Below are 12,002 nucleotides of genomic sequence, written 5' to 3' on the forward strand. Positions count from 1 at the left end.
CATTTTCAAAACCTCAGAATCTGAGAGGTTTTATTGCATATTAAATAAGCCATTGAACAAGCTCTCTTTTTAAAGTTTATTTGTTTATTTTGAGACAGAGAGAGAGCATGAGCAAGGGAGAGAGAGAAAGAGAGAATTCCAAGCAGGCTGCACACTGTCAGCACATAGCCTGATGTGGGGCTTGAACTCAGGAACTGTGAGATCAGACCTGAGCTGAAATAAAGAGTTGGACATTTAACTGACTGAGCCACCCAGATGCCCTGAACAAGCTTTCTTTATGTCATTGGCAACAAATTATAAAAATCTTTTAATTGATTTCTGACTCTCAATTTTGGCAGAGTGTGTATGTAGAAAGAACTCTGTCTTTGACAGTCAACTCCAACTTTACTCCACTTGAGCACTATTTCTGTGAATTACTGAGCTCCATGGGAAATCACACACACACACACACACACACACACACACACACACACACACAAGTTGCACTGCTCTAATATATGTGATTGATGTGAAAAAAATCACTACTTGTTGCCCAGATAAATAAAGTATCTTGGAATTTTGGAAGGGTAACTTTCCTTAAAAAAAATCAAGATGCTTTTGTACCCATAGGGTTGTTTTTGAGCTAATGCATAATTTTCACATTAAAAATAATATGCTAATAAATAAGCATGACTTACATGTGAGTTGTCACTCACATATAGTTTCATAGTTTCATAGAAGGGTTTGCCTAAAGAAAAGGTCTCTGAAACACTAGGAATAAATAGCAAGGAACAATGAAAGGAAAGGGAACCCTACAACAGTGGCAAGAGAAAATGACTATGATTTTTCTCTGGGAAGGCTCGCCTTACAGGTGTTTAAAGTATGCTGATAAAAAAATTACATAATGGAGGCATATCAAAATCATAAAATATTTGCTAATACCTAAAGTTAAGGTTCTTTGATTTGCAGCAGTTCTCGGATTATGAAGCTGAAATGGCATTCCAGTTCAATCATAATTGAGACAAAGGACAGCAAAACAATGGAAATCAGTTGTCACTGAAAATGGAGCACTAGTCAACTTCAAAACCTAGACTCCCTGAGTCTCTCTTATAATTTGTAAGGCACAAAGTAAAGGAGTACTGTACTTATAAAAGACTGCTCAACCAGGAGATATGCCTGTGCTCAGTCATAAATTCATTCTAACATCCTTTTGGCATCAAATGAGACAAAAAGAATAGAAAAAATGTTTCTTTAAATGGTCAAAAATATGGTTTATGGTGGCATTTCCTATCTTCTAAATAGAGTAGTATAATTTTTCTCAGGAACAGGTATATTTTTAATAATTTCTTTCATATCCAAAGTCCAGAAGAGAGAAAGGGAAGAATTACATAGTAGGACACAGAGATTTTGTTTCTGTGGTCTTAGGTTGATAACCTAATGGATACAATGTTTTTTTTTCCCCAGAGTAACTTAAAGTGCTTTTGTGTATATAAAAATGCAGGCTCAAAGGTGAAAATCCAAATTTATTTCCCAAAACTTTAAAAATAACTGAGTTTAGAAGGTAGTCCTAAAAGAAATTGTTTCACTAAGTCTGAGAAACAGAGGCTTCTCAAAAGCCTCTCATAGTATATTTGTCTTTGCTCATTACTTCCTCTTAAAACATATTTTCATTTGGTTTGATGGTTAATTTCATGTGCCAGTTTGACTGGGTTAACAGATGCCCAGATTGTTGGTAAAACATTATTTATGGGTATGTTTGTAAGGGTGTTTCTAGAAGAGATTAGCATTTGAATCAGTAAACTAAGTAAAGAAAATCCTCCCTCAGCAATGTGGGTACTCATTATCCAATCCACTGAGGATTCAACTAGACTGACTATAAAGGTGGAGGAAGGGAAAATTCTCTCTCTTCTTAAACTGGGCATCTGATTTCTAACCTCAGACATCACAGGTCCTCTTATATCTATTCATATATGTCCTATTGATTCTGTTTTTCTGGAGAAAACTTACTAATACACTTGGTTTTTTAAATGCCACATTTCACTAGTTTCTCTTTTACCTCACTGGTCGCTTCTTTTTTAACTTCATTTTCTAGATTATTATCTGTATGTAAGACTCTGAATATTATTTCAATAATTAATTGTTCATCTATACTTACCTCTTGATTGATTCTGTACAACATTGTGATTTTAATTGTAATTGTTAAGCTATGACTGTTAAAATAATTATATCCAGCTTAGACCACACTGAGATTTAAATTCCTATATCAAATTGTCTATTCAGTGTTTCCACATGGATACCTAAATGGTACCTCACTCTTTACATCACAATAGTATTTTTTTCTCCCTCCCAAACCTACTACTTTCTCTGCTCATCAAATGACACCATCATTAATCCAGTTGTTCTTATAAAAATATAAAAAATCACCTTCCACTTCTCTCATTCTACCTCATCCTATATCCAATCCTACTTTATCCCCCACTATCTTTCACAGCTATTCTCCCTCCCAAACCTGTACTTCTAATTTCACCATAGTGCTTGCGTACTGGGGGACCTGTACTGACACACTCTCCATGACCTACAAGACTCAAAGATCTGGAACCAATCTACTTAAATATCTTTCCTAATCATATACCACGCTTCATATTCTTGTCATCTCTTTAAACGCACACACACACACACACACACACACACACACACACACACACACGTATGCTCTTTCCCTTTACTTTTGCATTTCTCACCAATGGCATGATCAGAGATCAGTTCGAACTAAACTTAACCAGAGAGAAACTGCTGAGGGCAGTTGTGTCTATCTTTAAAAAAATAGAGACTGTTATGTTAAATTAAAATTTGTTTCTAGATTTCATGCTAGTCTTTCACTCCCCACCAATAAACTCTATATTCTTAATTATAAGCCTGCATTGTATGAATGATGTTTTTGCGAAATCAAGAATAATGAACCATTTCCTCATTTACACAATGCAAATGGTGATACATTACAAGCTATAGGAAGTGAAATTGAGAATTCTTTGTCATCCCTGTTTGGGAAAATGTGGGTCTCATACTCTTAGTTTCTAGTTTGTCAGACTATATGGTAGGGGAGAAAACAAAAAGCAAATAAACATGAGCCCTTGGCAAGGCCAAGCTAGCCGGCTATAAAATCAAACCCTGAAGAGGCTTTTTAGGAGTCTATAAAATGTTAAATTTACTATAAATTTCTTATTGCACCAGAAAGCATAAACCTAATAAATCAAATCATTTTGGATAGTTCCAGGTCTAACTTTTAGAACTGATAGTAAAAGTGTTTTTTGAGCATAGATACTCAATTTTTGGCATTCACAAGAAAGAGTGTGGATAAACAGTGATGTTAGATATTGTTCAAAATGCTTAGCTCTTAGAATTTACAGTGTTTGTATAAAGCCTCTGATTTTGTGGTGCCTAATGACTCCTGAGTCTGGGACCCTGTATTGTTCTTCAAAGAATTCATTTAATTTAATTGCATTCAATAAATGCTTTAGCTACTAGTATTATTGAATGTCTATTCTAATTGGAGAATCTTGACTACATTGATGGTTACTAGCCATTATACAAATATGAGACATATTTTAATCTAAATGCACTAAGCCTATTATCTATACCTGTGCTGTCCAATAGAGTGGCCACTAGCTTCCTGTGCTTATTGTTGCACTTGAGCCTGAACTGAGATATACTGTAAAACACATACTGTGTTTTTGAAGACTCTGTATTAAAAAATAACTCATTTATAATTTTTATATTGATTGCATGTTAAAATACCATATATTGACATATTTTATTAAATAAAAGACTATTAAAATTAATTAACCTGCTAATTTTTATTCTTTTAAATGTGGCTACTAGAAAATATAAAATTACACATGTGCCTTGCATTACATTTCATTTGGACATGTCTAGCCTGTATATCTTTCTAAAATATGATCTCTTTACATGGACCAATAGTCCATTATACAATAGGCCTTATTAATGACTTTCCATATAAGGTTTCCTGATTCTAGTCTACAAGATAGAAAAGAAACAGGGATGCAGGCATAGGCATCTTTTGTAATATTCTGTCAAGAAAATCAGAAGATTGTAGCATTATTGACTTTTTCTGATCCTTGAATATATTCATAGGAATATATAATTCAAAATTGTGATGAATACACTACTGGTTCTCAGCTATTAGTGCTCATTTAAGTATTTAATATGTTTTGTTCTTTTTCTATTTTATTATGAACATTTGCATACATACAAAAAAACTGAAAGAGATTTCCATTGAACACCCACATACCCAATCACTTAAATTTTACTATTTAGCCATTTTTTTGTCGTAAAATGTTTATTGAATGTTTATTATGTATGTCTCAGGGCTAAAGTGGTGAAGCAGTAAGAGCTTTTCAACATCGTGGAACACATGGCTAACAATGCATATAAACACAAAATACAGAGACACATCATTGCACCTTGTGGTAAGTTCTAAGAGACAAAAGCATACAATGGAATGAAAAAAAAAAACTATACATGAAACTTAGCTTTGAGGTTGAAAAGTTACCTTCTGAGGATGAACACGGGTGGTTGGGGAGGAGGAGTATTAAATCTGGAAGAGCAATCAAAAAAGCAGGAATGGACTACACAAAGGCCCAGAGGCAGCAAAACATTTGACAGGTTTGAGAAACTGAAGAAAAATAAAATAAAATAAAACAGGGGTCAGAAGATGATGGTAGAGTGAGAGGACCTTATGCTTACCTCATCCCATGAATAAAACCAGATAACTATCAAATCATCCTACATACCCCAAAAATTGACCTAAAGATGGGTAAAATAAACTCCACAATAAAAGGTAGAGAAGAGACCACATCAAAGAAGGTACAAAATGCAGGGATGTGGTTTGGGAGAGAAACAGATAGTGGACACTGTGGTAGGGAGAGAGCTGCAGTCAGGCAGAAGGGCCAGAGACAAAGTAACACACAGGGGAGCACCTAAGAAAAAGAAATCCCCATAACAATTGGCTTAGAAGTTGCTTGGATAAGGGCCACTTTTTGTAGTTCTTACAACTAGCAGAGCTTAAAGCCTGGAGTTTCAAAGGTTAGCAGGTGAGGCTGGGATAGAGCCTGGAGGGCACTGGACTGTTCTTGGAGAAAACACAGGAAAACAACCCTTAGACAAACAGTGCGGAAAGAGTAATCTGAAAATACCCTGGAGCACACAGTGGGGAGGTTATTTGCTTAACTCAGAGCAAGTCACAAAGAGGCAGTATTCACAGAAAGACCCCTCTCATAATAAAGGAAATGGCCAGCAAAATTTCCCTCCCCTGCTCCTCAGCATAAACACAAGGCCACCTGCAAGAACTAGCATAGCACCAACACTAGCTACCTAACTTGCTTATACCAAGATCCCCCTACCCCACCTCCCACTCAGCACTCCAGTGGAACCACCCTTCTCAGCATCCCTTGCCTCAGTCCCAGCTTGTCAGGCACCCTCCTTCAGACTGGTCCAAATTCCTGCTTACACAGTGTCTCCTCACTTGGGAGTTTTGTAGAGCCTTAGTTCCAGTGGCAGTGGAGACAGGTCTCATTTCAGAAGCAGACCAGAGCACACCCAGGTAAAATGCACCACATTCAGACCAGGGACCAAACATTGCGCACAATAAAGACAGTCTCTGTAAATGACTGGCCTGAAGGACAAATTGGCCAGGACAGAACAGGAGAGCACACACAGCACACATTGGAGGCACTTCCAGAAGCACCAGGCCCTGGGTAACAGAAGACACTATATGGCAGGGCACTACAGGACCTCTTCTTCATAAAGCCATTACCCTCAAGAAGAGGGGATATAGCTGACTTAGGAAAATCAGGCACACAGAGAAACAGGCACAGAGACTTAAATAAAATGAGAAGACGTAGGAAATTTTCCCAAATGAAAGAAGACGACAAGGACATGGCCAGACATCTAAGTGAAAAGATGTAAGTAACATGTCTGATGGAGAATTTAAAGCAATAAGCATAAGGATACTCACTGGATTTGAGAAAAGAGTGGAAGACATGAGTGATGCACTTAATACAGAGATAAGAAATAACAAATGAAATGAGAAACATACCTTGATAGAATAAACAGCAGCTGGAAGAAGCAGAGGAATGAATTAGTGACATAGAAGACAGAGTAATGGAAAGTTATCAAGCTGAGTGAAAGAGACAAAAAATATATAGAAAATCAGAAAAGACTTAGGGAACTCAGTGACTCCACCAAACAAAATAACGTTCATATTATAGGAGTCCTCGAAAGAAGAGATAGATAAGAAGGCAGGCAATTTATATGCAGAAATAAAAGCTGAAAACTTCCCTAATTTGGGGAAAGAAACAAATATCCAGATCCTAGGGGCACAGAGAAACCCCAAAAAAATCAACAAAAGCAGATCCACACTAAGGGATAATATAATTAAGTTGGCAAAATATAGTGATGAAGGAAATAAAAAACAATTATTAAAGCAGCAAAAGAAGACAATAACATACAAGGGAAACTCTATAAGGCTATCGGGATTTTTCAGCAGAAACTTTCTAAACCATAAGGAAATGACATGATATATTCAAAGTGCTGAATGGGAAAATCTGTAGCCAAGAATACTCTATCTAGCAAGGCTATCATTCAGAAAAGATGGAGAGATAAATAGTTTCCCAGGCAAACAAAAACTAAAGTAACTAATGAACACTAAACCAGCCCTGTGAGAAATATTAAAGGGCACTCTGAGTGGAAAGGAGAGGCCAAAAGTGACACTATAAATGTAGGAAACACAAAAGCAGTGAAAATGAATATTTCTGTAAAAAAAAAACAGTCAAGGAACTCACAAAATAAAAGGATGTAAAATAGACAATATATACCTAAAACATGGGAAGGAGAGGTGTAAAGAATGGATTCAGACTAAATGACCATTAACTTAATCTAGACTGCTATATCCAGAAGAGGTTATATACAAACCTAATGGTAACCACAAATCAAAAACCACTAGTAAATATGCAAAGAAAAAGAGAAAGAAATCCCAATATATCAGTAAGAAAATCAGCAAAACATGAAAAAAAGAAAAACAAGAAAGGAGCAAATATTCAGAAACAACCACAAAACAAATAATAAAATGACAATAAATCACATATCTATCAATAATTACTTTGAATGTAAATGATTTAGACTAACTGGTCCAATCAAAAGACATGTGTGACAGAATGGGAAAAAAAAGGCCCATCTATAGCTGCATACAAGTAATACATTTTAGACCTAAAGACATCTTTAGATTCATAGTAAAGGGATGGAGAATGATCTATCATGCAAATGGATGTCAAAAGGAAGCCAGAGTAGCAATATTTATGTCAGACAAAATAGACTGTAAAACAAAGACTGTAACAAGAGACAAAGAGGGACACTATATAATAATAAAGGGGCAATCTAACAAGAAGACACAACAATTGAAATTTTATGCATCAAACATAGGATACCCAAATGCACAAAACAGTTGATAAAAAACATAAAGGAACTAATTGATAATAACATAATAATAGTAGGCACTTCAACACCCCACTTACATCAATGAACAAATCATCCAAACAGAAAATCAGCAAGGAAACAATGGTTTTGAATTACACACTGGAACAGAGATATTTAACAGACATATTCAGAACATTCCATCTCAGAACATCTGAATACACATTCTTTTCAAGTGCACATAGAATATTCTCCAGAATAGATTGCATATTAGACCACAAAACAAGCCTCAACAAATTCAAGAAGACTGAAGTCTACTATGCATCTTTTCTGACCACAAGTCTATGAAACTGAAAGTCAGCCACAAGAAAAAAAATTTGGCAAGATCACAGATACATGGAGGTTAAATAATATCCTACTAAATAATGAATGGATCAAACAGGAAAAAAGAGGGAATAAAAAAGTACATGGAAATAAATAAAAATGAAAATACAATGGTGTAAAACCTTTTGGATGTACCAAATCAGTTTTAAGAAGAGAGTTCATAGCAATACAGGGTCTACCTCAAGAACCAAGAAAAATAAATCTCAAATAAACAACCTAATGTTACACCTAAGGGAGCTAGAAAAAGAATTATAAACAAAACCTAAAATCGGCAGAGAGAAGGAAATAATAAAGATTAGAACAGAAATGAATGATATAGAAACTAAAACAAACAAATAAACAAAAAGAATACAACAGATCAATGAAACCAGGAGCTGGTTCTTTGAAAAATATCAATGAAAGTGATAAAGCTCTATCCAAACTTATCAAGAAAAAAAAAGTACTGAAATAAATAAAATCATAAATAAGAGAAAAGAAATAACAAACACCACAGAAATACTAATAATATGATGAAAAATAATTATAAGAGAATATTATAAGTTGTCCAACAAATTGGACAACTTAGAAAAAATTGATAAATTCCTAGAAATATATAAACAAGAAGATATAGAAAATATGAACAAACCAATAACCAGAAAATAAATTGAATTGATAATCAAAAAACTCCCAACAGGACCAGAGGACTTCACAGGCAAATTCTATCAAACATTTGAGGAGTTAACACCTCTTTTCTCAAACTATTCCAAAAAACAGAAAAGGAAGAACAACATCCAAACTCATTCTAGGAACCCAGCATTACCCTGATAGCAAAATCAGTTAAAGACACCACTAGAAAAGAGAACTACAGGCCAATATTCCTGATGAACATACCTGCAAAAATCCTAGCAAACTGAATCCAACAATGCATTAAAAACATCGTTCACCACAATCGAGTGGGATTTCATCCTAGGATGTAAGAGAGGCTCAATGTTAACAAGTCAACCAATGTGATACATCACCTCAATAAGAGAAAGGGTAAAAAACATATGATCTTTTCAATATACACAGAAAAAATCATTAGACAAAGTACAACATCTATGCATGATAAAAACCATTAACAAAGTAGGGACAGATGGAACATAACTCAACATCATAAGGGCCATATATAAAAAGCCTACAGCTAATTTCATCCTTAATGGGGAAAAACTGAGAGCTTTTCCCCTAAGATCAAAGACAAAGATGTTCACTGTCACTACCCTTACTCAACACAATACTGGAAGTCCTAGCCAAAACAGATAACAAAAAGAATTAAAAGGCATCCAAATCAGTATGAAAGAAGCAAACCTTACACTATTTGCAGATAACATGATAATACATATAAAAAATCCAAAGATTCCACCAAAAAACCTGCTAGAAATGATAAACGAATTCAGTAAAGTCACAAGATACAAAATCAATATACTGAAACTGAAATTCAGTTGAATTTCTATACACCAATAATGAGGCAGCAGAAAAATTAAGAAAATAATCTCATTTATAATTGTACCAAAAATAATAAATACCTAGGAATAAACCTAAACAAAGGGTTGTTTGAACCCTGTACTCTGAACCTGTACTCTGTTCTTTATAGTACTTTATCAGTACTACAAAACACTGATGAAATTGAGATTTCATGCTCATGGACTGGAAGAATAAGTATTGTTAAAATGTCTATACTACCCAGAGCAATCTACAGATTTCATGCAATCCCCATCAAAATACCAATAGCATTTTTCACAGAGCTAGAACAATCCTAAAATTTTTATGGAACCACAAAAGACCCCAAATAGCCAAAACAATCTTGAAAGAAAAGCAAAGCTAAAAGCATCACAATTCTGGACTTCAAGTTATATTACAAAGCTGTAGTAATCAAAATAGTATCTTACTGGCACACACAGAAAAATAGACACAAATATCAATGGAGCAAAATAGAAAGCCCAGAAATAAACCACAATTATATATGAGATTAATTAATCTTCAACAAATCAGGAAAGAATACCCAATAGGAAAATGACAGTCTCTTTTAACAAATGGTGTTGGGAAAACTGAACAACGACATGGAAAAGAAAGAAACTGGACCACTTTCTTACACTATATACAAAGTAAATTCAAAATGGATTAAAGACATTAATGTGAGACCTGAAACCATATAAAACCCTAGAAGAGAACATAGGCAGTAACTTTTTTGACATCTGCCATAGCAACTTTTTTCTCTATAGGTCTCTGGAGGCAAGAGATACAACAACAAAAATAAACTATTGGGACTACATCAAAACCTGCACAACAGGAAGGAAACAATCAATAAAACTAAAAGGCAACCTTAGAAAATAAGAGAAGATATTTGCAAATAAAGATTTAGTATCCAAAATATATAAAGAATTTACACAACTCAAAATCTTATTAAAAAGTGGCAAAAGACATGAATATTTTTTCAAAGAATACATGCAGATGGCCAACACACACATGAAAAGATGTTCATCATCTCTTATCATCAGGGAAATTCAAATCAAAACCACAAGGAGATAAGACTCGTACCTGTCAGAATGGCTAAAATAAAAAATGCAAGAAACAAGTGTTGGTAAGGATGTGGAGAAAAGGGAACCGTCATTCACTGTTAGTGGGAATGCAAATTGATGTAGTCACTGTGGAAAACAATACGGAGGTTCCTCAAAAAGTTAAAAACAGAACTACCCTACAAGCCAGTAATGGCATTACTAGGTATTTACCCCAAAATACAAAAACAGTAATCCAAAGAGATACATGCACATCTATGTTTATTGTAGCATTATTTACAATAGCAAAATTATGGAAGCAGCCCAAGTGTCTATCAATAGATGAATGGATAAAGAAGAAGTGGTATAGAGATGATAGATTAGATATAGATAGATAGATAGATAGATATAGATATAGATAGATATGGATGGAGATATGGAGTATAATGCTAAGTCAAGTAAGTCAAATATATGATTTTACTCATATGTGGAATTTAAGAAATAAAACAAAAAAGCAAAGGGAGAGAAAGAAATAAATGATGTGGATTAAGGAGTGCACTGGTCCTGTTGAGTTCAGCATAAGGTGTTGTATAGAAGTATTGACTCAGTATATTGTACCCCTGAAAGTAACATAACACTGTATGTTAACTAAATGAATTAAAATAAAAACTTTAAAAAAAGAAACAACTTTCTCACCCCCGCCCCCCCCCCCCAAAAAAAAGAAAAAAAGAAAGAAAATTTCCTTAACGTTTAAGATACTATGTTCTGAAACTCTGAATCTTATTTAAATTATCTGCTTTGGGAGGACTCTTCTGACGCTGTACCATCAGGGAAAGGGGAATATCATATCATTACTGCTAAATGGGGTGAAATTCCAGGTTTTCTACTCAGCCTCCATCCATACCCTAGGAATTCGGAGGCACTTCCCTACCATTGGTCAGGGTGTAGTGATACTCCTCACTAGACTTTCATAGATGCTTTCATAGATGCATTGTAGGTCAGGGGGGTCTCGTTACTTCTCCACATGCCCCCCTTTCTCCCACAGAGGCAGAGACATGGCTCATTACCTCTGGGCTGTGGAGAAAGATCTGACTCTTCAGTAGGCCACCTCTGACACCAATCTAGCAGACTGTAGGGGAAGGGATTCTCATTACCTCTGGGTGAGGTTATAAGCCTAAATTCCCCATGTGGTCTCCATTGACATCATGGGGATGAGAAAGAGGCAGAAGTTCTCATTAGCATCCAGTGGTAATGAAAGTCCCAGTTCTTCATTCAGCCTCTGGCCTCAATACAACTCTGGTGGCAGGGCAGGGGTGCCTCATTATAGCCAGCTGAAGGTGGAAGTCTCGGCCTCTATTCAAACTTTGCTTACAAAGGTTATAGTGGGTCCACAGTTTATTCTATGGTGTTTGGACAAGAGTAGGTCAATTATTACCTAAATGTTTTCTGTCTTGCTAGGCTGTCCTTTCCTGGTTCTTCAACTAGATAAAGAACGTTTTTATTGGGGCTTTCTTGTCTTTACCTGGTATTTTGGGGTTACAAGCTTCTCTACCACCAAATTAATGATATATGAGACAAAAAGGAAATCCAGGGGATGAATTGCCATGCTATTCCTTAGTCCAAAGGTCCTTAGACAGTCTG

This window comes from Panthera pardus, unplaced genomic scaffold (genome assembly GCF_024362965.1).
Source record: "Panthera pardus isolate Hobbes unplaced genomic scaffold, ASM2436296v1 HiC_scaffold_17, whole genome shotgun sequence".
Taxonomy (NCBI): domain Eukaryota; kingdom Metazoa; phylum Chordata; class Mammalia; order Carnivora; family Felidae; genus Panthera; species Panthera pardus.